The sequence below is a fragment of the Callorhinus ursinus genome, unplaced genomic scaffold (assembly GCF_003265705.2).
Source record: "Callorhinus ursinus isolate GAN/ISIS: 27379988/994484 unplaced genomic scaffold, GSC_fseal_2.0 scaffold15, whole genome shotgun sequence".
Taxonomy (NCBI): domain Eukaryota; kingdom Metazoa; phylum Chordata; class Mammalia; order Carnivora; family Otariidae; genus Callorhinus; species Callorhinus ursinus.
In genome coordinates this window covers 30,196,808-30,221,914 of record NW_027397077.1, presented here as the reverse complement: position 1 = coordinate 30,221,914, position 25,107 = coordinate 30,196,808, and the positions used below count along the sequence as shown (strand labels likewise).

The 25,107-nt window shown below is 40.1% G+C and overlaps 1 protein-coding gene across 17 annotated transcripts in view; it reads right to left on the bottom strand.

Moving 5' to 3' along the window:
• Positions 1 to 24,479, bottom strand: part of CHL1 (cell adhesion molecule L1 like) — a 205,805-nt gene extending 181,326 nt beyond the window's left edge. For 6 of the 17 annotated variants that reach the window (XM_073901545.1, XM_073901556.1, XM_073901548.1 and 3 more), the window contains exon 1: positions 24,221 to 24,479. The gene's annotated coding sequence lies outside the window, so the exon portion shown is untranslated. The other 11 variants (XM_073901543.1, XM_073901560.1, XM_073901557.1 and 8 more) reach the window with 10 other exon arrangements.
• Between the last annotated feature and the right edge of the window lie 628 nt (positions 24,480 to 25,107).

The window sequence follows — 25,107 nt, the reverse complement described above, 5'->3', positions numbered from 1 at the left end:
TATTTTTAATTCACGTAATTGGTATTGTTGACAATGAGACAAGAGGCCCCAAATGGAGTTGCTTATGCTGAGCCTAACCACAACAAGCCTTAACTTAGTTACAGTTTCAGCCTGTCCCAGGCATGGAATCTTACACCAGTCAATCAAGAATCCCTGGTCAGTACTAGGGAGGTAATAGACCCAATAGACCCCCCGCTGCTTTCTAAAGGAAAGTGACCTTGTCTGAAACAATTCACTTTTTGCTACTAATCCTTGTATGTGCTGCCTTCAGCCCCTAGAAGTCTTTCATTTTGTACAGCTACTCAGAGCTCCTTTCTATCTGCTAGATGGGATACTGCTTGATTCAAGAATCACTGAATAAAGCCCATAAGATTTTAAAATTTTACTCATTCAAATTTCATTTTTTAACACTATCATACACAAGGTATCATTCTGACACTTGCTTATTTTCACATAAATTATTTTCAAAATCTACATTTATATTTAGTTCATTCATTTGAACTGTTCTACAAGTCAACATGCGTATACTAAATATTTTATATATTTCAAGCTATTTATCCCCTTTTGATAGACATGTAGGTTGTTTCCACTTTTTACTCTTACAAATGGTTGCATGAAGGGGCACCTGGCTGGCTCAGTCAGGAGAACATGCAACTCTTGATCTTGGGGTCTACGTTGGGCGTAGAGCCTACTTAAAAACAAAACAAAACAAATGGTTGCACAGAACATGTTTGTATTGTAGGGGATAAAGACAGGCTGTCCTAAGATGGGCCACTTTGGTAGAAAGATTATTTTGAGTTAAAAGCAACCAAAACCCAGCAGATTCAGGAAAAGTTCTTTACTTCCTTCCTCAACTACCTAATAATAATACAGATAGAGGACCTGCTCCAAGAAGAGAGTTATCACCATAGATATCTACATTATGATATGAATTACTACAGTAGATAAGGGGGAAACTAGCAAGGTCTGTTTGATCAAAGTCCTCTATGTCCACTGTTTCTGAGTGGCCCAGAAACATTTCTTTACCAAGCATTTACTCTTTTTCATCTTCCGGAGGATTGCATTCATTCCCTTTGAAGTCCCAGACCCCTACCCCCTTCTTCTTAGTCAGAAGGACATATATATATCTCACTTTGCCTGTCTTTGGAATTTCCATGTTTGTGTGGATTTCTCATGTGTATGAAATTAAATTTTATTTTCTCCCATTAATCTGTCTTATGTCAATTTGATTCTTAGTCCAGCTAGAAGGACCTTGAATAGCAGAGGAAATTCTTCCTCCCTGACTGGATAGTTCCCCTTGAGCACATGTGTGAGCACTTCTCTTGGGTAATCATGCAGCTACAGAATGGCTGGGGCATCCTAGGGTATAAATATTTTCAACCTTCCTAGCTATTGTGAATTCCTCCTCCCAAAGGGGGTTCTGTCACTTTTTACTCACATCAGCAGAGCATGAATGCTCCCATTTCCTGATATCTTTACAACATTCAGTTTTCGATATTTTCACTGTTATAGCCCAATAAATGTAACACAGATCCTCATTGCTTTTTTCTTTAAATCAGCTTTACTAAAGTATAATTTGCCTAGAGTAAAATTAACAAGTTTTAAATGTACAATTCAGTATTGACAAAGTATACAGTTGTTTAAACATGACTACAATCAAGATATAAAATATCTCCATCACCTCAACTCCCAACCCCACTCACCAGTCCCTGAAATCACTGATTTTATTTGTCCCTCTAGTTTTACCTTTTCCAGAATATCCTATAAATGGAAACATACAGTATTTAACCTTTTGTGTCTGGCTTCTTTCACTCAGCACGATGTTTTTGAGAGTCATTCATGTTATTGCATAGGTCCATTCTTTGTGATTGCTGAGTAGTATTCCATGGTACGGATGAACTACAATTTGTTTTCACTGAGATTTTAATTTGCATTGCCCTGATTATTGTGAGGTCCACTATTTTTACATTATTTTTGACCAACTGAGTTTCTTTTTTCTAAAATGTGTTCTTTCTCTTTGCCCATTTTTCCATTGTGTTGTTTTTTTCTTATGAATTTAAAACTTATTCTTTGTTCTTTGTCATTATCTATATAACTAATAAATTGTATCTTTTTCACATAAATATGAAAATAAACATCCAAAGTCTAAACTTTAATCTTTCTAGAAGGACACATTTAGAAGCATTTCACATTACTAATGTGTATACCAAAAAATAGGGTGGGCATTTGGGTTAAAGTCAACATAATTTACTTGCTATTCAGTAACACTTTTAACAATAGAATGGTTCTTTCCTTAGGGGGAGGTGGGTACTGTGTTCTCTACTCACTTGGGGAAACTTAAATATGATATATTAAAATATAGCAAGGGAAAAAAGGATAACGGAATTCTATTTGATACAAATTATCTTGCCATTTTAATCAACACATATCATGCTTATGATCAATAATTGAATGGAAAATGTCTTTCATCTTCCATACCCAACACAAAAGTGCTGTAAGAATTAATGAGCAGGTTCCTCCAGTGCAGTGTAGCGCATTCTTTCAGCAGTGCATGCCCTCTTTCAGACCAGAAGCTCACTAAATGTCACTGGCCCCAGTCCTCAGCCCTCCTGGGGCTCATCCAAATCCCTCTGCTGTGAGGCAGTATGGCAACGACACATATCTCAGACCTCCTTGTCTCACAACTACATATTCTGTGCTTGTTTCCCATGTAGGTTTCTGCCTGCAGGGGCTGTGTGCTATCTCTCACAACAATCCCCAAACCACCCATATCATCTTATTAAAAGTACAATAAACAGTCTCACAAATCCCCTTTATCGCACCCTAGTTCAAGTCCGAGTTGTTCTCATTCCCCATGTGGAACACCAACGGATCCTGCTCCCTGTTGCAATCCACTCTTCATGCAACAGCTAAAGCGATTTTTTTTTTTTGACAAACATAAATCAGATCCACTTCCTTTAACTGCTTGGATTCCTTTGAAGTTCCTATATGGTGCTTTAAATTCACATTCTCCTCTATGACCTGTAAGGGCTCACAAGATCTGCCCTAACCTTTCCTGTGCCATTCACGCCCAAGCTCCCTACGCTCCAGGTTCTAGCCTTCTGTCAGCTCCAGACCATGCCAAATTCTTGTCCTCCATGGTGCCTTTCCGCTTGCTGCCCCTCTGCCTGGAACCCTGCCCTTCTGGCTCTTTCCGTGAGCCTTCCTCCCTTTCTGGCTTGGCTGGAAAGTCATCTTCGCAGAAAACCCTTTCTAAAATAAGTTCCTCCTTTCATTTTTCTCTACCATCATCCTTTTTTTCTTTCCTGTAATGATTTTATTTGTTTACTTATTTATTGGCTGACATTCTCAATAATGGTAAACTCTGGAAGGCAGGGAATTCGTCTTCATCTTAATGCTTAGCACGGTGCCTGGAATTTATAAACAGCTCAATAAATATTTGATGAATGAATGAATGACTCCTTGGAATCAGAGTCTCACACACACACACACACACACACACACACACACACACACACTTACTTCACTTGGAGTCACCGATTCTTCTCCTCTTTTGTATCTGGGAGCATAACTATAGACACATAGATAAATTTTTTCTGATACTGTTCTTTTCCAGCATGGATCTGTTCAACCAAATTATTTGGGAGTTACACAGAGGGTAACTCCTACCCCAGTGAACACGGGACTGAAGAGATAAAAAAAGAAAAAGAAAAAAGCTACTGAAAACTTCCTTCCTCTGCAGACTTTTAAACTGCTAATCAGCACAAACAGCTTGTAGCTGATTGAACACAAAAGGTTGCTGAAATGGCACATAAACTAATTCCAGGTGATTTAATATCTCACATTGCCCTAGTGAAAATATTGACAAAAAAGAAGAATATAATTTGGAGTCTTTCTGCACAGCTGAATTTGGTGTTAGCTTTTGAGCCTCTATCAAAGCATTTCCATAAATCAACATTGCTAAAGAAAGAAAGTCTAGGTGTGGCATCCAGGAACCACTGCCAAATTAGGAAAATCCTAGCAAATGGGAAAATGCTAGTTCTCTGGGTATGAATGGCCATATTTAGCAGCCCTTTCCCAAATGTATGTTCCACTTTGTCAATGTCAAAGTCGCCTCCAGCAATGTTCCTTGAATGTCCGATGGCATCTTATGCTTAAGGAGGAAATAAACTTTCTAAATATATTACCAATACCATTGGTCAGTTAGCAGTCATAGGGAAATATGAAATTCAAATGCTTCTGGTAAATCCACATCTTACACAAGGCATCAATAAACACAAACTATTTTATGTTTTTTAACAGACGGGTCTGGTATATGTTGACTATCTTATGTTTCTGAGGCTATTCTTTCACCCTAAGAGCATTGTCTGGTACATTATTTCAGAATCAACTCTCAATCACTTTATGAGAGTATTCACTTTAATCTTTCTCCTGGCCACATTAAAAAGAATACACAAGAAGTAAGAAGATTCTTTTCAACTGTCATATAAGAAAGTCAGCTCTGAATTCACAGGAAATCAAAAAAAAAAAAAAAAACTGTAGTATAAAGAATTATTCTGCCAAACAACATCAAAAAGCCAAAACTTCAAACTCCAGTAATGATATTTTCCCCATAATACCTCAATTCAAAATTGTACCACCAGTCATGAGTTTTTATTTACTTATTTAAAACATTTTTATTTTTAAGTAATCTCTACACCCAACATAGTCTTGAACTCACAACCCCAAGATCAAGAGTCACATGCTCCACTGACTGAGCCAGCCAGGTGCCCCTGAGTTTTTAAATATTATCTGATTAGTACTGTTCCTCTAAAATAGGGTAGTATTTTTTTAAATGTCATTTTTTGTTTACATTTTCTGCCATATCTGGACAGGTAGGTCTCAGATCCCACATTCTTGGGTTTAAAATATCTCTAAAGACATTTATTCCCACTCAGAATTTTCATCATACCAATTTCCAAAGCTTTAGGCCGGCAGTTGACAAATTTGATGAAACTGAGTCAATAAATAATGAGTAGAAATGTTGAAAGTCAAAAAAAATTCTGAATTCATGAAATGGTCACCTCAAGTAAATTTCACTGTTGCATCATTCGTTTGTCAAAAATCAAATTGTAAAGCTTTTGAGAGATGTGCTTCAATTCACAGAACAGTTTTATAATTAGTCACCTAGTATGAGGGCAAGAAATAAATGTTACTTTTTACACTTAACATATAGTAGTATAAGCAAATCCATGACAATTTTAAGAGGTTTTCATTTTGCTGATAAATACTTGATGAGAAAGCAGATCCTGAGAGTGAATTCAGCATAAGTGAGGTTATGTAGATTTACCAAAGAGCAGTTATGTCTATGTATGTGTATGCCTGCACATGCTATGTGTTCAAATTCTCAATTTCATAGTCTCTAAGTTATGCCTTGTCACTGTTACTTATTAGGTGCACATGATTAATATTTGCAAAGAATAACTTCAGAAGATAAAGCTAGAATATTTCACATCAATGCACTATTGTTTTATCAACTTTACTAACACACAAGTTCTTCTTCCCTTTGAACTTTAAAAGGTTATATTTTCTGTATTTCTAGGTATTAATGAAATATCCACAATAATCAAAAAGAGGTGCTAGCAAAAGCAAGAATATCCATCACTAATCAATATTGTGGATATTCATTTCCCTACTCTTTTTTAAAAAAGTGAAATTACTGGAGACGCCTGGATGGCTCAGTTGGTTAAGCATCTGCCTTCAGCTCAGGTCATGATCCCAGGGTCCTGGGAGCGAGTCCTGCATTGGGCTCCTTGCTCAGCGGGGAATCTGCTTCTCCCTCTGCCTGCCACTCCTCCTGCTTGTGCTCCCTCTCCAATAAATAAATAAAATCTTAAAAAAAAAGTGAAATTACTGATGTAATTAAAATGCAATGTACAGAAGACTCAACAGGTCAATTATGTAAGTGTTAGTATGGCCAATAAGAAAGTGATATTTAAAAAAAAAAAAAGGAGCACCTAGATGACTCAATTGAAGAGCATGCAACTACTGATCTTGGGGTATGAATTCAAGCTCCACATTGGGTATAGATATTATCTAAATAAATAAAACTTTATTTTTTTAAATAAAAAAGATAAAATTTAAAAAAAGTGACATTGATAATGTAGCATGTGACCTCAGTGTTTCTAAGAAAAAAAGGCACAAAATATTTTCACTTGAAAAATATATAAAAATTACACAAATATAAACAACAATAAAGAAAATCCTAGTGTTTCACTGTCAGCTCTTAGTATTTGATAACCTTATTATTACTTTCCTTTGTTTTTTTTCCTTCTTCCCATTTCACAAGCATATTAAGTATAGAAAACTAAATACACAATAGCCTTATCTGCATTATCTGAGCTTCTGTGACTGAGGACCAGGTCCTAGAAGGGACTAGAGAACACAGAGTCAACAGTGCTCTGAGACATAAAGGAGAAAAAAAAACCACCTAGAAAACACAGAGGGCACTGTTTTTCTATTGGGAACATCTGATTTCCTGGTCATCTCAGGTTTGGAAAGCACCCTCCAAGGTCACAGAACTCAAACATCCTTATGATGGCTCTGGATGTCCACACCCCTGACTTGTCAATCAAACAGGCTTTAGGTTGGCTCTCCATTTTCCACCCAGGTTTGGCTTTCTCTAAGTCTATGCCAAACTGGGGAGGGCTCCTGTTTTATAATACATGGAAAAGCCTTTTGGAACTTGAGAAAGGTAATCAAATCACATTTTATCACAAGAAGGTTTTCTCTAACAGCACTAGACTCTGGTGTGATAAATACTGCTAAAAATTAATTGCTCATTAAGTAGGGCTTGCGTGTTTATTTTGCTTCAGAGAAATGGTAATTGCAGTGGAATTTCTTCTTTGTCTTTCAAATTCTACCTCTTTTCTGACACGTTCATCTTATTTGTTTAAAGATTTTATTTATTTGAGAGAGAGAGTGCACAGAGCGGTGGGGAGGGGCAGCGGGAGAGGGAGAAGCAGACTCCCCATTGAGCAGGGAGCCCGATGCAGGCAGATGCTTAACTGATTGAGCAACCCAGGTGCCCCCTGACACTTTTAATAGTGCACAAACTGGAAATAATCTTTCCTATTCTGATCATATACTGTCTATACATTCTCCTATGGCAGTTTTGGTCCTCTACTTTACATTGTTCTTATTTGAGTATACATCCTTAATTAGACTGGAGTTTTACAACATTTCAGGAGTGTCAGACCCCAGAAAATGCATATATGTTCATATTAATACTATTTTATAGGTGTATATTTGGTGGTAACTGTAAGCATCTTCAGGCCAGGTACTGTGTCTTAATTCACCTTGGAGTTTATCCATCCAGCATAGTGATTTTCACATAGCAAGAACTTCACAAATTTTCATTTAATGATTAAATGCAGGAACATAATAGGATAAAGGCAGAGAAGTGTGATGAATTTTTCTAAGGGATGTCTTCACCCTCCTTGAGCTGGGCTGCATATTGTAGAGCACTATTCTCAGTAGTGTGATCATCTTAGGAAGCACTTTTGGGCATGACCTAAGTGAATATCCCCTTTGAATTGTTTTGCAATCTTTCTGACTGTAAAAAAAAAAAAAAAAAAAAAAAAGCGAAGTCTCAGGTAAGTCCTAATATATCACTAGCAACACTTTAACTTTACTAATCTTGCTATTTTATAGTGGGAGAGAGGGAGCAGAACTTCAACCCAAAGCCTTTGGCAGGTAGGTGGGTAATTTGTAACCAGCTATCATTAATGACCTTGGACTGTTTTCATTGAGTTAACATTTGTAGTTACCTTTCATTGTTTCCCACTACGCTGGTGTTTCATTTACAGTAATGAAATAAAACCTCAGTTTTAAAGCAACACTTTTTTCTTTTAATGTGCTGTTAAAAATGTTAAGTACCTTATGACAAAAATAATAAAGACAGTGTATTTGGGGGAGTCTTAGAGAATAGATGATCGAGTGACCAGTTATTTTAAGAAGAAAGAACAGCAGGACGGGTGCCTGTGTGGCTCAGTTGTTAAGTATCTGCCTTCGGCTCCAGTCATGGTCCCAGGGTCCTGGGATCGAGCCCCACATCGGGCTCCCTGCTCCACAGGAAGCCTGCTCCTCCCTCTCCCACTCCCCCTGCTTGTGTTCCCTCTCTCGCTATGTCTCTCTCTGTCAAATAAATAAATAAAATCTTTTTTAAATAATTAAAAAAAAGAAAGAACAACAGGAAATGTGTCTGAGAAGACAGGAGCTCTAAAAAGGCTGGAACGGCGAGCTTTTGACTAAAAGGAGAGGGTCTCTAAGGATACAGGAAAGTAGAAGGAAATAATGAAGGCTGAGTCCAGCTGAATGTGGAAACCAAGTGTGACAGTTACTTGGCCTGCAAAGCAGTGGGAAGCCAGGAGAAATTTTCGGGAAGTAAGTGACATCATGGTCAAAGTGACAAGTGAGAAAGGGGATTTTCTCAGGGACATTTAGACCTTCGTGGAGAATAACGATGACAAAGGGCAGAAATCCAGTGAGGGGAAGGTTACAGTGGTCTAGTGATTAAAAGACTGAACATGGAATTATCCAGAATGGCTCATGAGAAATGAATCTCAGTGTGTCAAAGAGAAAGTTGAAGCAGGCTTTGTGGTCATGTACGAGTAGAGAAAGGATGCAGAGCACAGAAGATGGACAAGTGCTAAAGCAAGACCGGCCAGGAGGTGCTCTCTGCTGTAGTAAAAATATATTTTGCTATAACAAAAGAAACCCACAGGAAAAAATCCGAGGATTGCCTGTGTTTCAACAGTGCCAAGAGTTTTTAATACGGCTTTATAGGTTGTATCATCTAAAAATGAACCTGTCCAGAAAACACTAAGTTTTCTGAACAAGGGAACATTTTATCAACAGCTAAGTGGTTTGTCATGAAAATGACTTAAGACAAAATCAGACCACCTGATTTCCAGTTCCCCTCTTACAGAAATGGTGCCAGGAGTTCCCTTAACCTCTCTGAATAGGATTAATACCTACCTTGCTTAAACACCTAGTTTTTATTTATGTATTCATTTAACATTTTTATTTTTTATTTATTATTCATTTATTTAACAAATTTTTATAAGAATCCCATTAAATGATATATGCTTGTGTCTCTTACTTAAAGGCAATTTTCAGCATTACCAGTATAGAATTAAATTCACCATGGCAGAGCATTTTAGGGTTACACATATTGCATTTAACCTGCTGAATTAGTTTCTGAGATATGAAAAATATAGTGCAATACTCCAAACGTGCTTTTGGAAAGACTGCAGGAGAAAAACATCTGTGTTTATCAGAAGAGTGGGATGAAGTACCAGAGGTATGAGAATGATAGTATGTGTGGCTCCCAAGCACTGAGAGAAAAATCGGCAGGCCAGAGAAGGAAGAAGATGATGGGAAGGTGTGAGGAAATAGAGAAGCAGAGGCGATGAGAACACAAACCGAACCTATATTAGACATGGCGGTGGTTGTTCATCCATTATCAGGGAGCATTTGAAGAGAAAAGAAACAGCCCAAGACAGCTCCCTTGCTGTACATTCTTGACTTGCTCCTTGCTCCGCGCTCGCACAGCACTGCAGGAAGATAGGAGAATGTTGGTACTCACCACCTGTGAGTCCCCTTTCCATTACAATCCTGTTTCTGAAAGTTACAGGTAAAGAAAGATGGAAGCCAAATGCACAATAATCATCTCGGTGCAAGAAGCCTGCCTCCTTTTTCGTTTGTGGCTGCAAAAGATAAACAGAAGGACATGGAGAGGCTCTTCTCCGTCCCTCCCTAAGCCCGGTGCCTGTGCGATCTGAGTGGTCAACTCCATGTTTCCAGGCATTTGAGTTTCGCTGGGGGAGCCCTAGTCCTGCCAAGGCCAAGCCACTTCTGAGCTAAATGGAAGAGTAAGGATAAATGCAAATGGATGGGAGGTACAGAGCATCAGCAAAGCCCATCCTGCTAAGGCATCTCAGCCTGAAGGGTCCTCAGCTGCCCATCCTCTCACTTCTAGCCTCCCTCTCGAGACATGGGTGCCTCCGGCTAGCCAAAGTTCACTCTCCTGTCACACTCCCTTCTCTAAGTCGTTTGTGCTCCTGGGCATAAGAGATCTAGGAAGAAGGAAGGGAAAGGAGTATCCCTTTGGGGCACTGGGTTCTTCTACCTCTTCCAAGTTTTCTTCCACTTTGTAATTAGTCATGGAGTGAGTAAATGGTATCACAGGGGATATAATAATTCTCTTGATTAGCATGTCTTTCAAGTTCTTCCTGCCCTGTCTGGTAGCACCCTCCAGCACAGCAGGGTAGCTGGATGAGTGCTCCCTTTGCATCTGGACTGGTGTTTTATGGTTTGGACCACAGTGGAAGGGATGCTGGACCTGTTCCAGGCCCAGTCTTTACCAGAACTGATGATCTTCTAAATTGGACTCTTGGACCACTGAGCCATCATGTAAGAAGTCCAATGACCTACTTGAGAGGTCTACATTGACCTACAGTGGAGAGATCATGTGCTACATGAAAATAAACAGAGGCCAAAGAGGGGCCCAGCTGAGTTCAGCCTCCCCTTTCACGTATACAGCACCAGACATGCAAGTGAAGCTATTCTGGGGCCACTAGCCCAACCCGGCCACCATCTGAACCTACCATGTCACCCCAGCTGTCACCAGATGGGGCTGAAATCATCCATCTTAGCCCTGCCTGAGTCCCTGACATACAAAAGCATGAGATTTCAAAAAATTGTTGTTGTTTCAGTTATGGGTTAGTAATGTGGCAATAGGTAACCAAACAGTACCCCTTCACATTTTACATAAATTGCTACATAGTCATAATTCAAACTAATTTTTGATCATTTCCCCTCTTAGCTACACATAAGTCTCCAGGTACTTTTCTTCCAAATGATAAGCAACTTGTGTATTTCCCCGAAGAATCTGATATGCAAAACACATTCCTTCTGAGGTCTTAAACAGTTTAAAGCCATATGGTGAATTCCCCATGCACAATTCAACAAAATAAATGATGAAAATAGCATGAGCTCCATTTCAGAAGTCAATGGAATGGTGATAGTATTTACAAAGCATGGCCTCCCTAAGTGATAGTAATAAAAAAATATACTGTGATACACTTGCAGTGCAAAATCTCATCTGCAAACAATAGTACCTTGGATGGTTATTAGTGCATTGCTATTAGAAGGACATCTTGTAAAAGGTTTGGGGAATTTTAATATTGCTGTTTTGTATTTGCATGTAACATTCTTAAACAGGTAGATCACTAGGAAAGATGATTTCACTTGATTTTCAGATTAATGATCTATACTCATATAGGTGATAGGTCATTTTTTTTAAACTATTTCATAATTTCTTAATGACTCAGGGACCACTCATAAGGCCATCATGATTTCTGAGTTGCCTCTTTCTAGCCTTTCCATTCTCCTCCCTTGCTGAAGAGATGCTAACTATAATTTCTTTTGTCTGTGAACGAATCTGCAAAATTTCCATCAACTGTTCTAACTTGCAGTTTATACTCTGTCATCCACTAAAATAAAACAGAGTTATGCTTATTAGAATGGTTCTAAATTAAGAGTGAGTATTCACTGAATGAGGAAGTTCTTCCCATACCAAAATGCTAGCAGTGAATTCAGTGAATTTATGCTGCTATGAGGCCTCTTTTGTTCAACCTTTAGATACTGGTTTAGGACTTACAGACTGGAGGTAGCTAGTGAATAGACTTCAGATTTACTTGTTGTGATTCCAGTCATTGATTTATTTTATATCTTTTACTCTTATTTGCAGTAGTAAAACAGCATATGGAAAAATGAGCATTGTTTTGGCAATGGGTGAGAAATACACTACCTGTATCATGCAGTATTTAAGAACATCCACGTAGATCAAAATAAATTCATATTGAAGGGATTTAATACAACACATCAATTACAGATTAATGAACTACTCTGTATAATTCAAGACCTCCAGATTTATTTTTTAATATTTGTGGACTGGAAGCAGCTGAAATAATTACTTCAGTTTTCTACTTCATGTTTGGCATGAGTTCTAAATAGAACACACCCACTCCTGCTCCACTATGCACACACACACACACACACACCATACAACCGCCCACATAAACTGTGACATTCATGGAACCAGTCTGAACCAACAAGACACTGGAATACAATCTTCAACAGCAGTAGATGTGAAGCGAATCCAGTTGAATAAAAACCTAGAACTGGCATTCCACTCCCTTCATAGAGCACAGAAGCAAATGTGTAGCCCAATTAGCCTCCCATTAAGGACACAGTCTAGTTTTCAGTAGAAACAATCCAACTACTCTCCACTCTAAGCATCCAGTCTGTTAACCCCATTATTTAAATGAACTTGGGAAATGATGACACACACCTTTTTGTCCCTCCTCATCAGCTCTGAATTTCGAGGGGCAAAGGAAGTGGAATGCATACTTAATTGAGGCAGTAAATACAAGGCTGTAGCAGATTGTTTTACTGTTAAATACAGTAATGAGTTTTTAATGGCCGCTGTCCAACATTACACTGGAGAAAAATGGTTTATTAGTAATAATAATAGCTGGCACTTTTATCTTCAAAGCACTTTACAAATATTAGCTCATTAATTCTCCAGCTGCCACTGGGAGGCAGTGGTAACTGTTTCTATCCTCAGTTTCTAGCTGGTGAAACAGGAAAACAGAGGTAGTAACCAAGTTTTCAAAAGCAGGTTTGGGGTATAGAGGTCAATTTCCAATTCAACAACTCCTATTTTTTTTTTTTTTAGTTTTCTGATTTTATTAACACAACTACAATGTGCACATAAACTATCCAACTATTCATTTTCTTTGCTGCACAGCCTGGCATTGGGATTGGTGACTCCAATGGCCAGCTGGGCTGCTCTTTCCACAAGGGCTCTGTGGTTCTTGGAGGAGACATTGTGAGCAATCTCTGTACGGTAGGATTTGTTGCACCTCAGCAGCCCTCCAAGCTCCTTGGCATTGTGGACTAGGAACTTCCAAAAGCCACGGGGCAGCATGTGCTTTGTTTTCTTTTTGCTCCCGTAACCAATGCTGGGCATCAAGATCTGGCCCTTGAATCTTCTGCACATCCTACTGTCAGTGTCTTTGGGCTTCCACCAGTTGCGCTTAATTTTGACATATCGGTCTGATGGGTGCTGGATGAATTTCTTGGTCCTTTTTTATTTCTTATTTTTATTTTTTTAAAGATTTTATTTATTTAATTGAGAGGGAGAGAGAAAAAGAGAAAGAGAGAGAGAGAGCGGGGGGTGGAGAGGGAGAGAGAAAGAGAGAAGCATACTCCCCACTAGGCAGGGAGCCTGACTCAGGGCTGGATCCAAGGACCTGAGCCACCCAGGTGCCCCTCTTGGTCCTTTTTTAATGATCTTGGGCTTCCTCAGAGGTCTGAGGGTAGCCATGATGCCAAGTAGGTGATGGCTGCCATCTCCACAGGAAGAGAGGACTTATATCAATTTTTACACATAATTGGATGGCATTCACTGTGATGACTGCCAGCCCCTTTTTGAGGGGTTAGTGGTTAAGGTCAAATTCAGTTTATTTGAACCTGATTCACAAAAGCACACATGAGTTGTATCCAAATTGCTCAATGGTGGTCCTTTAGTATTATTTCAAGCAAGTCAACTGCATTAAAAAATTCAGCCCAAATCAATTTCATGCAGAAGCTTCTATACATGGAAAAAAATGGTCTGTTGAGACCCTTTGAAATCTAGCCCCACTGAGAATTAATTGCTAGAGATTACAAAGCAAAATGGAATCAAGGTCAAACTTAAACATCTTTATTTGGGCTTTCTATTTTTATTCATTCACTCAGATCTCCTTTATGGAAAATAGTATACATCTCAAATTAGTGAATAATAAATAATCCAAAGAGTCTGTTATTCATTCTGATGTACTCTATAGATATTAAAATTGTTATTATTTTTGTTTGTTTGCTTACCACTGTGGGCAATGTTTTCAATTTCTTGCCATTGTACAATGCCTTAAATATTTTAATCTAATAAATGAATTCTCCATTATGTCATCAGATGCATTTTACAGAACAAGTTTAGAAAGTCTTATATTTATAACACAAAAACAAATGTACTTCTTGAGAAGCCAAGTACTGTGCTCTAGAGAAGCAGACGTGGGTCAGACAAAAGTCCTATAGCAAATCCATTCCATCAAGTCCAAAGAAATGGGATTGGCTGTCTAGCCAAAGCAGAAAGCAAACATTTTTGCCTCTATTATAGAAAAAGGAGTTGGAATTCCTCAGCATCTGAGAATGCTACTTATATTTTGCACATAAAAAGATAATAATAGCATTTGCTTCTAAACACCCCAAACCAAAACATCAACTACCTCTCAAAATTCCAAATATATTGACCATGCCTAGAATAGCATTGAATTTTTTTTTCCTTCAAAGCCTTATCTTAATTGACAGCTGTTAATAAAGATAGTGCCATCATGATGATAGGTGTCATTTTCAAGAAGTCAGGCCGGTATATGACATCTGCCATTGCCAACTATTTCTATCTTAATCTAGAGTGGCAGATACTCACACCTTTGTGGAAATGCCAACCGTGTAATGCAATTGGTTATATATAACCCCCAGACGTGAGGGAAATCCATGCATATTGATATGACAGAGCATCAGAAACATTTCTGCCAAGAAATAAGAAATGGTAATGAGGGCAAGCAAATGCTTTGGGGAGGGTAAAGGTTGAATTTTACATATACTGGTGCCCAGGGACTGTTATAGAAAGAATCAGGCATCAAATGCTTTCATGACAAAATTTTGGAGAGAACACAAATGTCCTCCTCTCCCAATGTATCTCCCACATGGAAGTCCCTCACAATTAATTATTTGCATTAAAGCTTTTAAATAGTCTTTTTAAATGCTGCCATACCTGGGATAAGTATGCATTTTCGTGTAATACCTTAGGAGGAATCCTTTGTATCTATTTTTCCACATGTTTAACTGAGATAGTGAAACACAGAACAGGTAAATTTGGATAAACAACAGAGATGGGTGCTAGCTCTTGATGAAGACTATAGTGAGAGAATCCTGCTCATCAGGGGGGCACCGATGGACACTGCACACCTGGGGGATGGAGTCCAAGAGAGAAGAGAAAGGACATGCAAAGGACTAAATGTTTGAGCTTCCCCCCAAATTCATACGTTGAGACCCAAATTCCAATGTGATGATATTTGGAGCTATGGCCTTTGGTAGGTAATTAGTTCATGAGGTGAAGCCCTCATGAGTGGGATTAGTTCCCTGATAAGAGAGACCCCAGAGAGCTCTCTTGTGCTCCTGCCATTCTTGTTGGGCAGATACAAAGAGAAGTCAGCCCGGAAGAAGGTCCTCGCAAGAAGACCATGCTGGCACCCTGATCTCAGACTTCCAGTCTCCAGAACTATAGGAAATAAATTTCTGTTGTTTATAAGCCACTCTGCTATGGTACTTTGTTATAGCACCCTGAACTGACACAGGGTGCGGAAGGTGTATGAGAGACTCAAAGGGAACACAGGGTGGCAGTTAGGGGCTTGGGGCTGGGACTCAGATACTTCTGAGTTTGAGTCCCGGTGAGTCCTGGCTCTGCCACTTCTAAGCCATACAGGATGACCTTGGACAAAAAGCCCACTAGGTCTATGTCATCCAGCTTAAAATGGGTATTATAATAATAGTACTTTACACAAATCACTGATGCAGAGAATGCAAAATATATCATAAACATGCAGTAAGTGGTAGCTATTTAAGCATCAGCCTGGCACAGCCTTAGTCCTGTCTCTAGTATAAAACAATTATTCAATAAAAGCTTTTTAAATGACTTGTCAGTATCTCATAGGACCTACAGTCAATCAATCAGTCAATATATCATAGAATTAAAGAAGCTACGGAAAATCAGATTTCCTTATCTTTGGGGAAGGCTACATTCAGCCTTGGAAATATAACTGGTAATGTTTTCAATATTTCCCCTAGACTCATCACATCCTTCAGTTTATACCTTAACTCTGATTTTTTTTTAATTCATTAGCTATAACACATTTCTCTTTTGTTTCAAATAAAATCTAGGGGCGCCTGGGTGGTGCAGTCAGTTAGGCAACTGACTCTTGGTTTTGGCTCAGGTTACAATCTCAGGGTCATAAGATCGAGCCCCACTCTGGGCTCCGTGCTTAGCACGGGAGTCAGTTTGGGACTCTCTCTCCCTCTCTCTCTACTCCTCCCCCCATCTGTTTTCTCTCTCTCTCAAATAAATAAATAAATCTCAAAAATAGATAAGTAAATAAGAACATCTAAAAGCAGTAGTGTGGGCTATGAACTGGACCACAAATCAGGGTATCTGAGCCTTAATTCTGGTTTCACAAACACTGCCTAACCAGTTATTAGACCCTGCCTGTTTTTTCATCTATAAAATGGGCTAACAACTTGTCCCTTTTTGTTCATCATGTCACTGTAAAAGTCAAGCAAGATGATATGGAAAAAAAAAAATCTCTAAAATGCTGAAAGCATCTAAATATTGCAAGACATTATAATTTTCCAATAGAAATCTTCAAAAGTAATCTTCTGAATGGATGGAAATGTAGTACTGAGTGTGTCAGAAAAGGTCTTCCCCTTGAAATTTTGCATGAGATGTGTTGTTTCCTTTGAACACATCAGTACACAAAACATCCCATAATAAGCTAATATTCTGTCACTTTACATTCTTTAGCAAAGGTCTTTGATGCAGTAACGAACTGAATTCACAATCAACTCCAACTGCATCAAATGATCAAAAATCACCACATTTTTCTTACCTACTTGCCTTCCTTTACACTGTGAATTACATCCCTTAGCCCCAGGGAACACAAATGCCTCATATCAGTATGCTACCAATGCATCCCTGATTATTGCCTTATCCTCTTCACCCTGATACCACTATGCCAAAGAAGAGGGATACCCCTCCGGAGATTCAAATGTCCAGGTTACAGTGACTTTAAGCTGTCAGACTGTTATTTGAGGGTATCTCCACTTCACAGGCATTAACACCTGCAATCCTTAGCATCAGATATACCACTTGCAGCAAAAGCATCTGTTAGGGAAGAACCTCTGCTAAAAATGCAAACCTGTTACCATAGAAGCTATAATATGCCTTTTGCATCAGTCTCTCTGCTGTCTCAGCTCTCATCTTGGAAAGAGGAAATTATATAGGAGAATGGACAGGACTGTCTGGAAGTTTGGAGACTGCAGCAGAAACCCACCTCTGAATGGGAGCACGCCCATCTAGGACAATGAACGAAGGGCAGAGAATGACAAAGGAAAGTAGAGGAAGATGGCTCTGAACACAAATTTAATGATTTTCCATTTTGTTCTACTTTTGGCAATTCAGACTTTCTCCTTCCCCATTACCTACCTGCGTTCCATAAATTTTAAGGCTCAAGGTGTGCTGGATATTCTCCTAACCTACCAGATTCCAATCCGTTCCCCACCTTCTTCCATCCTACTCTGTGCAGAGGGAACCATCTCCGCAGACCACTTCAACCAGGCTCCCCTGCCATCTGACTCCTGGTCAGTTTGGCCACTCCAAGGAAGGAGCAGGTGGTCTGCATCTGCCACTTGACTGCAGCAGTTTCTTTACAGGTCCTGGCTGGCAGCCTTTCCCAGGCCTACTGCTCTCACCTCCTTAGTAACTTCTTTTGTCACTGTCCCACTGGATGAGAGGCAATAATGGCTCTTTGGCAGCCCTTGTTGGTTTCCCTCAAGCCTTTCCAAAAAGATGTGGTCCCTTCTTGAAACTCCCTTCAATTGCCTGAGTATGCTTATACATAAGAAAAAATAAAAGTAAAAGCAAGAGGAGACCAAGTCTTACTCAGAGAAGACACAAAACTCTGGGTCCTTTAAAATTGTCAAGGGGACACGCTACCCACTTCCAGCCAGTGGCACTCTCCGGACACTCAGGTTCAATACAGTGAGGACATCAAGTTTTTAAAGAGAAGTCAGAAGTATGAATTTTTATGTGAAATCCCTGGGTTTTAAATGTTGGCTGAAATACTTCTTAAAACACTCCTTGGGCCAAATAAAACACATACGTAGGATAGGTTCAGTCCAAAGTACATTAGTTTGGATCCTAAATAGACTATGGTGCCTCTTTTTAGAAAAAAAAAAGTTCTGCTTTTTGTTGCAATGCATAATTACAAGAAAGGTAGAAATTCACATCTATACAACTTTTTCTTACACAACTTTTTTAGTCCTAAAAATATAATTCTCTATCTCACTTGAAATCTCAAGGCAAAAGAGAGAAACATTCAGACTCAAAGTCACAGGAATCTTGGTATCTGGGTCTGTTCTAAATGTATGAATCTAATCAAATCACTTAATTTCAGTATGGCTCACTCCGTTCATCTGCAAAATCAGGATAATGACTTCTTTCCTACCATCTTCACAGAGACATTTGGCTGAGAAATGAAATAATACACAGTAAATGAAAAGTGCATTTGAGCTCTTCAGAGAATAAAATGTGCAGAGGGAACCAAAGGAATTTGTAAGAAAAACCTCAGAGGTTTGCCAAAGCTTTTTTTTTCTTTTCCAACCACGTTTCATGACACCGAGGTAACTGCAAATCAGTGCGTCAGGCCAACATGATCTTCATGAAAATCTACCCCAATCTAAGTCGGTGGTACTCAACCCTCCAGGTACATTACTCTCACCAGAAGCTTTCAAAAATCCCCAAGTCTTAGTTACCATCCCCAGGGATTCTGATGGAATTCATCTGGGTTGGTAATTTTTAAAAAGCTCTACAGGTGATTCTCCTTTCAGTTCAAACTGAGAACCAGTACTCTTGGGACCTTTCAAATACGTTGAACAATCGCTACTACTATATGTGTGCATAACTGACGTAGGTATCAACAATTTTCCATTTGATTGTGCCATGATGAAGGTTCACACTTATTCACATGCAAAGGGATACACACACACACATACACACAAGCACATCTATCTCTCTATCTTTATCCATTCATACACTGAATGTGGAATAGATGGATAATTATTATAATTAAAAGCCAGAATTAATTGAGTGCTTAGTAAGTTCTACTAAGCTGTCTATAAAGTTTGTTCTCTATAACGTTCACAATAATGCACACAAGCTGGGCATGGATATTAACCTCCACTCCATAGAAGAAACCAGTGTTAGATTAAAATGACTTAGCCAAGGTCACACACCAAGGAGTTAGTGGACTTTGATTTGGAACCCAGGCAGCCTGATTACTATAGCTAGTGCACCAGTTTGCTTCCCACGGTGCCAGACAATATAAGGTTTATGAGATGCATAAAATGGAACGTGTGCTCAAGAATGTTAAGATATGAGAAGGGAATTTTGATGCACACTAAAATTCACAGACCGAATGGGAAAGTGGTACGCGGTAGTCCCTGGAGTTAAGGAGAGCTGGATTAGAAGATGGGCTGTTGATGGTTTTGCTTAGCTCCTACTTTGCAACTATGGGGAAAATGGGATGCACCCAAATGTCAGAAGGGAGAACAATTAAAACCACCAGGAAAAGAAACCCTGTTTAAAGAACAGAGTACATTTATACAGTTGCCATATTCAATACATATATTATTGCATCACCTGCCAGCATCGTTTGGATTGGATATTTATGCCTTCTTAAATTTACCTATATTGTCAGTTCAACCAGCAAACCACAATTTTTGAGGAATTCATCTCAGTTCAAACTCTCTGATTCTTATTATGTATAAATATACACATAAACACATACATATCCCTAACAATTTGATTTCCAAAGAGATATACAAATTATAATCTCTTGGTAGGAACAAGCTATTATGAAATGAAAATAACATTTTTTTCACAGAAAATTTTAAACACTGAAAACAGAATATGCATTCTCTTTGTATTTTTATTATCTAAACACAATAGGAAGGTAAGCAGGATCATTTTTTAATCCACAATACATAAAATCTCAATTAGTTATGGTCTATTTGTGCACTGACTAAAAACATTTGTTAACAAAACAGAATTTTCTAGTTTACTGGATAAATATACCAGAAGAAATTGTAGAATAATGTTACGTTGCCAAGCAACCACAGCTCTACTCCCTCTTGTTTGTGATCAATCCAACTCATTCATCAAGCTTCCAATCCCAGTGCTAGAGAATTCCAACCAATTTGTTTCTTGGGAAAATTATAGTGACTTTCGGTAACACAATAACACTTTTATTCTCAGAAGATAAACTTAGATGTTCTTTCGATCAAAGGGATGTGTTAATTCATTATTCTCTACATGGTGCTAATGAGAAAACTATAATTAACTACACTATTGCGACACACATAAAATAAACTGTAGTAATTAGTAATGTTTAAGGTGTTAACCAGCCTCCAAAATTAGAAAATACAGAATCTTTCCTCTAGTAAAGATGTGGAGAAAGAAGAAAGCACCATATCTAATTAAATTGGGAATTGTTTCCATTCTCCCTCGCACCCCAAAGAGGGGGAGAGGCATGGTCGCCAAAATGTGAGAGATTTCACTTCAATAGCAGAGAAAATGGCTCAAAACCAATTCTACTTGTAGGTAGACATAAAATGCTGGTGAATAATGTAATCTTTTCTTTGAAAGAATGCTTAGCACAATATTTTTCCAGGAATGAATAGAAAGAATATTATGCTTTCACTCATTAGCTGTGTTAACTTAGCATATTGTATGTAAATCACCATAATAATTGCATTCTCTTCAGAGTGAATTAGTTACAATGAAGCTGTAATCAAAATGTTCAGAATTGAAAATATAGTATTCTCGGTCTCGGTTTGAAAAAATAACAAGCAACACTGATTGAATCAGATAATACAGCACATCACTGAAAACAGCCTTAGTATAGAGACAACTTCCTCCTCTAGCTTATACCTTTGCATGTCAATTAGCTCCCCAAATTCAGGACTCAATACCTCCAGATCTGTCACGGTTTTCTATGTCACCCTTTGTCTTTGGCCTAACTGAAGCTTTCCATGTGCACTACTGCTTAGATTTTCAGGGGAAAATACAAAAGAGTGAAAAGCTAAATTTTTGTTTCTAAAATGTATTAGACGCCATGGCACTGTTGGCTGTCATAAATCAAAGGGCAAAATAATTTCCAACAAATGAAACATTTAATGCCAATGCTCCTGGGAAACAATATGTAAATGATCACATGAATTTCAGGCAAGCTGTCACACTAATTCCTCAAGGTACCTTTTAAAGATGACATATTCACTGTGAAGAAGGGGGTGTTGTCATGCAAAAGTCCAATACTCTACTATCTGAATTGATATTCACAGGGCTTCCTGACACTCATTCCTTCAAATCTGATGCCATCCAGCCCCCTCTATTACTTAATTTTCCTTTATGAAATTAAAAACAGCAACAACAAAACCTAGCAGAATCATAAATCAGTCTTGATCATTACTCTTATTTAATTCTCCATTAAAAAAAATGAACCAGGCTAATTATTTCAACAAGGCAATTTTGGGTCAAACAACCTATCTTCAGAATTTTCAAAAGTAAACTATATTTAATCCAGCAAATATTTTCCAAAGTCAGGTCTATCTTGTAAAAGTCTTAAGGAACTTTGTGATGGGAACATATGTCCAGTTTTACTTGCTTCGGATCCACCCAGACACAACTATATTTTAATAAGCAAATGATATTTTTAAACTGTATTTAAAACCAATCCAGTAAATGGGATTAATTAATTTAAAGGTAATAAATACATTATGGGCAATATCAAATCCTGTCATTCTTACAATTAGGTCCATGGGATGTGTTTTTGCTCATCACCAGGTAAGTTGGAGCACATAATAAAACCATGAGGTAGCAATAAACATCTGCAGTCTTTTCTTTAAAGGACCCGTAAGTATAGATGCAACAGAGAACAATCTAAAAAACATGTAATAATCATCACAGTCCTACTCTTCTGCAGTGATGTGGATAAAAACATACCCAGAAAGAGATTTTTAATGAACTGCCATAGCCAATACTCACACTTGCCAAGAAATAACTATTTGTCTCCATTTATTTACTGACAATATTCAGGAGCTTGGGAGGAATGATTATACACTTTACTAGAGGTAAATCCATCGCAACACTTAAGGCCATAAAATGGAATGCTGGGTTATACACTACGCCCTAGAACCAAGTTAAATTATGGAAAGCCATAGGGTGGTTCATCACAAGAGACTGAAATTAAGACAAACCCAACTGCAACATCCGCCTGTGAAAGAGGAAATACAGTCTTACACACAAAGCTGTAGAATAAACTCCTTTTCCCCCCCTTATCACTAAGTTTCCCCAAATAGCTTTCTAAGCTTCTCTCTCCGTCAATGTACTGACAAGCCAACGTGACCAGCAGTTGGTCAGTTTATATCTTCCAATCTGCTGCAATCCAGAACTGTGTAGTTGTTGTATGGGGCAGTAATATTTAATATCCACTGATAATCTCCAAAATTAGAAAACACAGTATTTTGCCTTATATAAAGATGCGGAGAAATGAGAATGCCCCATATCTAATTAAATTGAGGATTAATTAGTAATAACAGTAACGCCATCAGCAACCATAACTAACTTAGGGTGTTTATTAAGCATTAAACACGAAGCTAAACTGTCTTCTTGGATTATCTCATTCCAGTCCTGCAAAAACCTATCCATACCTTTAAGCAAGGTATTGATATTATCTCTATTATTTAAAAGGGGAAACCAAGGCACGGAGTAAATGGCTCGTCCAAAATCACACATCACAGAGATGCCGGAGCTGGAATTGGAACCCGTCTGGGCGCCTCAAGAGACTGCCTGGCGCGAGCCCAGGTGGCTCACCAGTTGCCCACCTCCGCGCGCACGCGCACATGCCCCCCTTCGCCCCCACGGGCGTTCCAGAGAGCGCGCCGTCGCGCACGCGCGTGCCCAGGTGGCCACTTGCGGGGCCTGGCGGCTCCTCCGAGCTTCTCAAGGGCGGGGCCGAACCCCAGCGACCCTCGCATAGGGCTAAGCCGCGGGGCTCCCTCCCCGCCGCGCCGCCCTGCTGTGCCACTAGACACCTGCCCTTCGCCGCTCGCCTTCTACCCCCTCCCCAGCCCGCCTTCCCGGCTGACAGCCGGACCACCCACCCCGCGCTCGCCCCAAGGCGCGGCTCCGGGCGTGGGTACCTGGGCCCGCGCGACAGCGGCTTCTTCGGCCCTTGGGTTTTCGCAGGAATTCCTCAGCCCTGCCCCTGACTGAGAAAGTGCCGCTCACACAGCGTGCAAGAGGAGTGAGAATCAAGGGGCCGGCGTTCCCCAGCCTCCCAGCCTCCAGGCTCCAATCCCTGCTCTCCAAATTAATCACTTTCTCCCTCCCCACGCACACTCTTACTCAAAAAAAGAGAGAGAGGCACAAAGAAGAAGGGACCATCCGTGACCGGCATCTCTAGCTCCACCAGCTCGGCTACCAAGGAGCCATGGCAACCACGCCCCCGGCCTGGCCTCTAGCCCCCACGGTGGAACTCCTTAACCTTCCCGTTTTCACGCCGCCCCCCCAACCCTGCTGTCCACAGATCTCCCTTTTCAAGCTGGCGGCGTACACCGAACCCCAACCAGTACCTGGAATCCTCTCCTGAGAATGGGAGCAAGACAGGGGCGGGGTGGGGTGCAGGAGAGAACACTGTCCCACGACCCAAGAGATGGTCAGGGGCAGGGAGGAGTGCGACCAGGACTGACCCCAAACCCAGGTAGACCTTCGACTCCCTACCGGAGAGAGGGCTGCAATCTCCAGGAGGGTCTGGAATGCTCGCCAGAGGGACGGGGCAGTGGGGGATGGGGGAGGCTGGAGGAAAAACAGAGGGTTAACCTACCCGTAACCACGCGGAGGAAGTGGGAACTGGAGGATTCGTGTAGCGGCTTCACTCTGTCCGACTGACACGCAGCTGTGTTTGAATCCAGCCTCAGCCACCAGGGGGCGGGGCTGGGAAAGGGGGTGTCTCTTCCCGGGTTAGGGCTTTAGGCAAGGATGGAGCCCTGATTGCGCACCATTTCCTATCCACACTGAGTTGACCCCTCCCAGCAGCAAACCCTTAATCCGCCTTCCATCACGCCCGAAGAGTTGGCTACCGGGCGAACTGGGAGAAGCCGTAGGGCTAGCAAAACAGATGCAAATTAACCCCCACCTAGACACACCTGAGCCGTCTTTGGCTTTAGATCTGTTCCGTACCTTCTCTCAGGGAAACTTCTCCCCCTAGCTGGCTTGCTGCGGGAGAGGGACGTGCCTTGTCCAGCAGCTCCGAGCGGATCCAGGGGAGTTTCTTGCCGGCCGCTTGCAGCTGATCCACACGCGGGTCGCCGGCTGAGATGCCGGGCCCCTCCCGTCGCTAGCCGTGGCCGCGAGAACGCTGGACCTGTTCTGGCTTGCGCTCGGATCCACGCCCTCCGGGCAGAGGCTGGCTAGCGCCTCTCCTCTCTTCCTCGGTTCCGCTCCGCCACCCCTCACCCACGCCGCTTATTTTCCCTCCCTTTGCACACTCCCTTAGGACAGGGAGAGCTACAGCCTTAAGACTTTTATTTCATGGTGAAAAGCAAGGGACGAAGCCAAAACTTCGCTCGTCATTTTCAACATCTATGGTCAAAAGAGGTAGGCTCGCTGTCCCTTTTATCTGCAAAAACGAATTAAAAAAAAAAAAAAACCTCCCCCTCCCGATGGTTTCACTCAGTACATATTCCAGACACGGGTCGCCGGTCTGGTTTTCCTTCATTGCTGCATGTTGGAAGGGTGTGGTGCCATGTACCTATTAAAAATATTCTTTTTGCTTTCCTTCCTTATTTATGGGTGTGATGAGGTTTCCTATTTACAAAAGATGCTACTACGATAAGCTAACAAATTATTACATACATAGATTTGGGCACCTTTCACTGTTAACCATTTTTAAAATTTTTGTCTTAACACAGTCTGTAATTTTACCACATTGTTCCGTAAAGTTTTTCCTATTTATTCTGTATTAATTCACTATTATAGGGTAGAAGAAAGCCCTGTGTGCTTATTTCCACTGCAAAAGGCCATTTCTGATGCCTTATCAATTACACCAAAACATGTAAATTTTATTT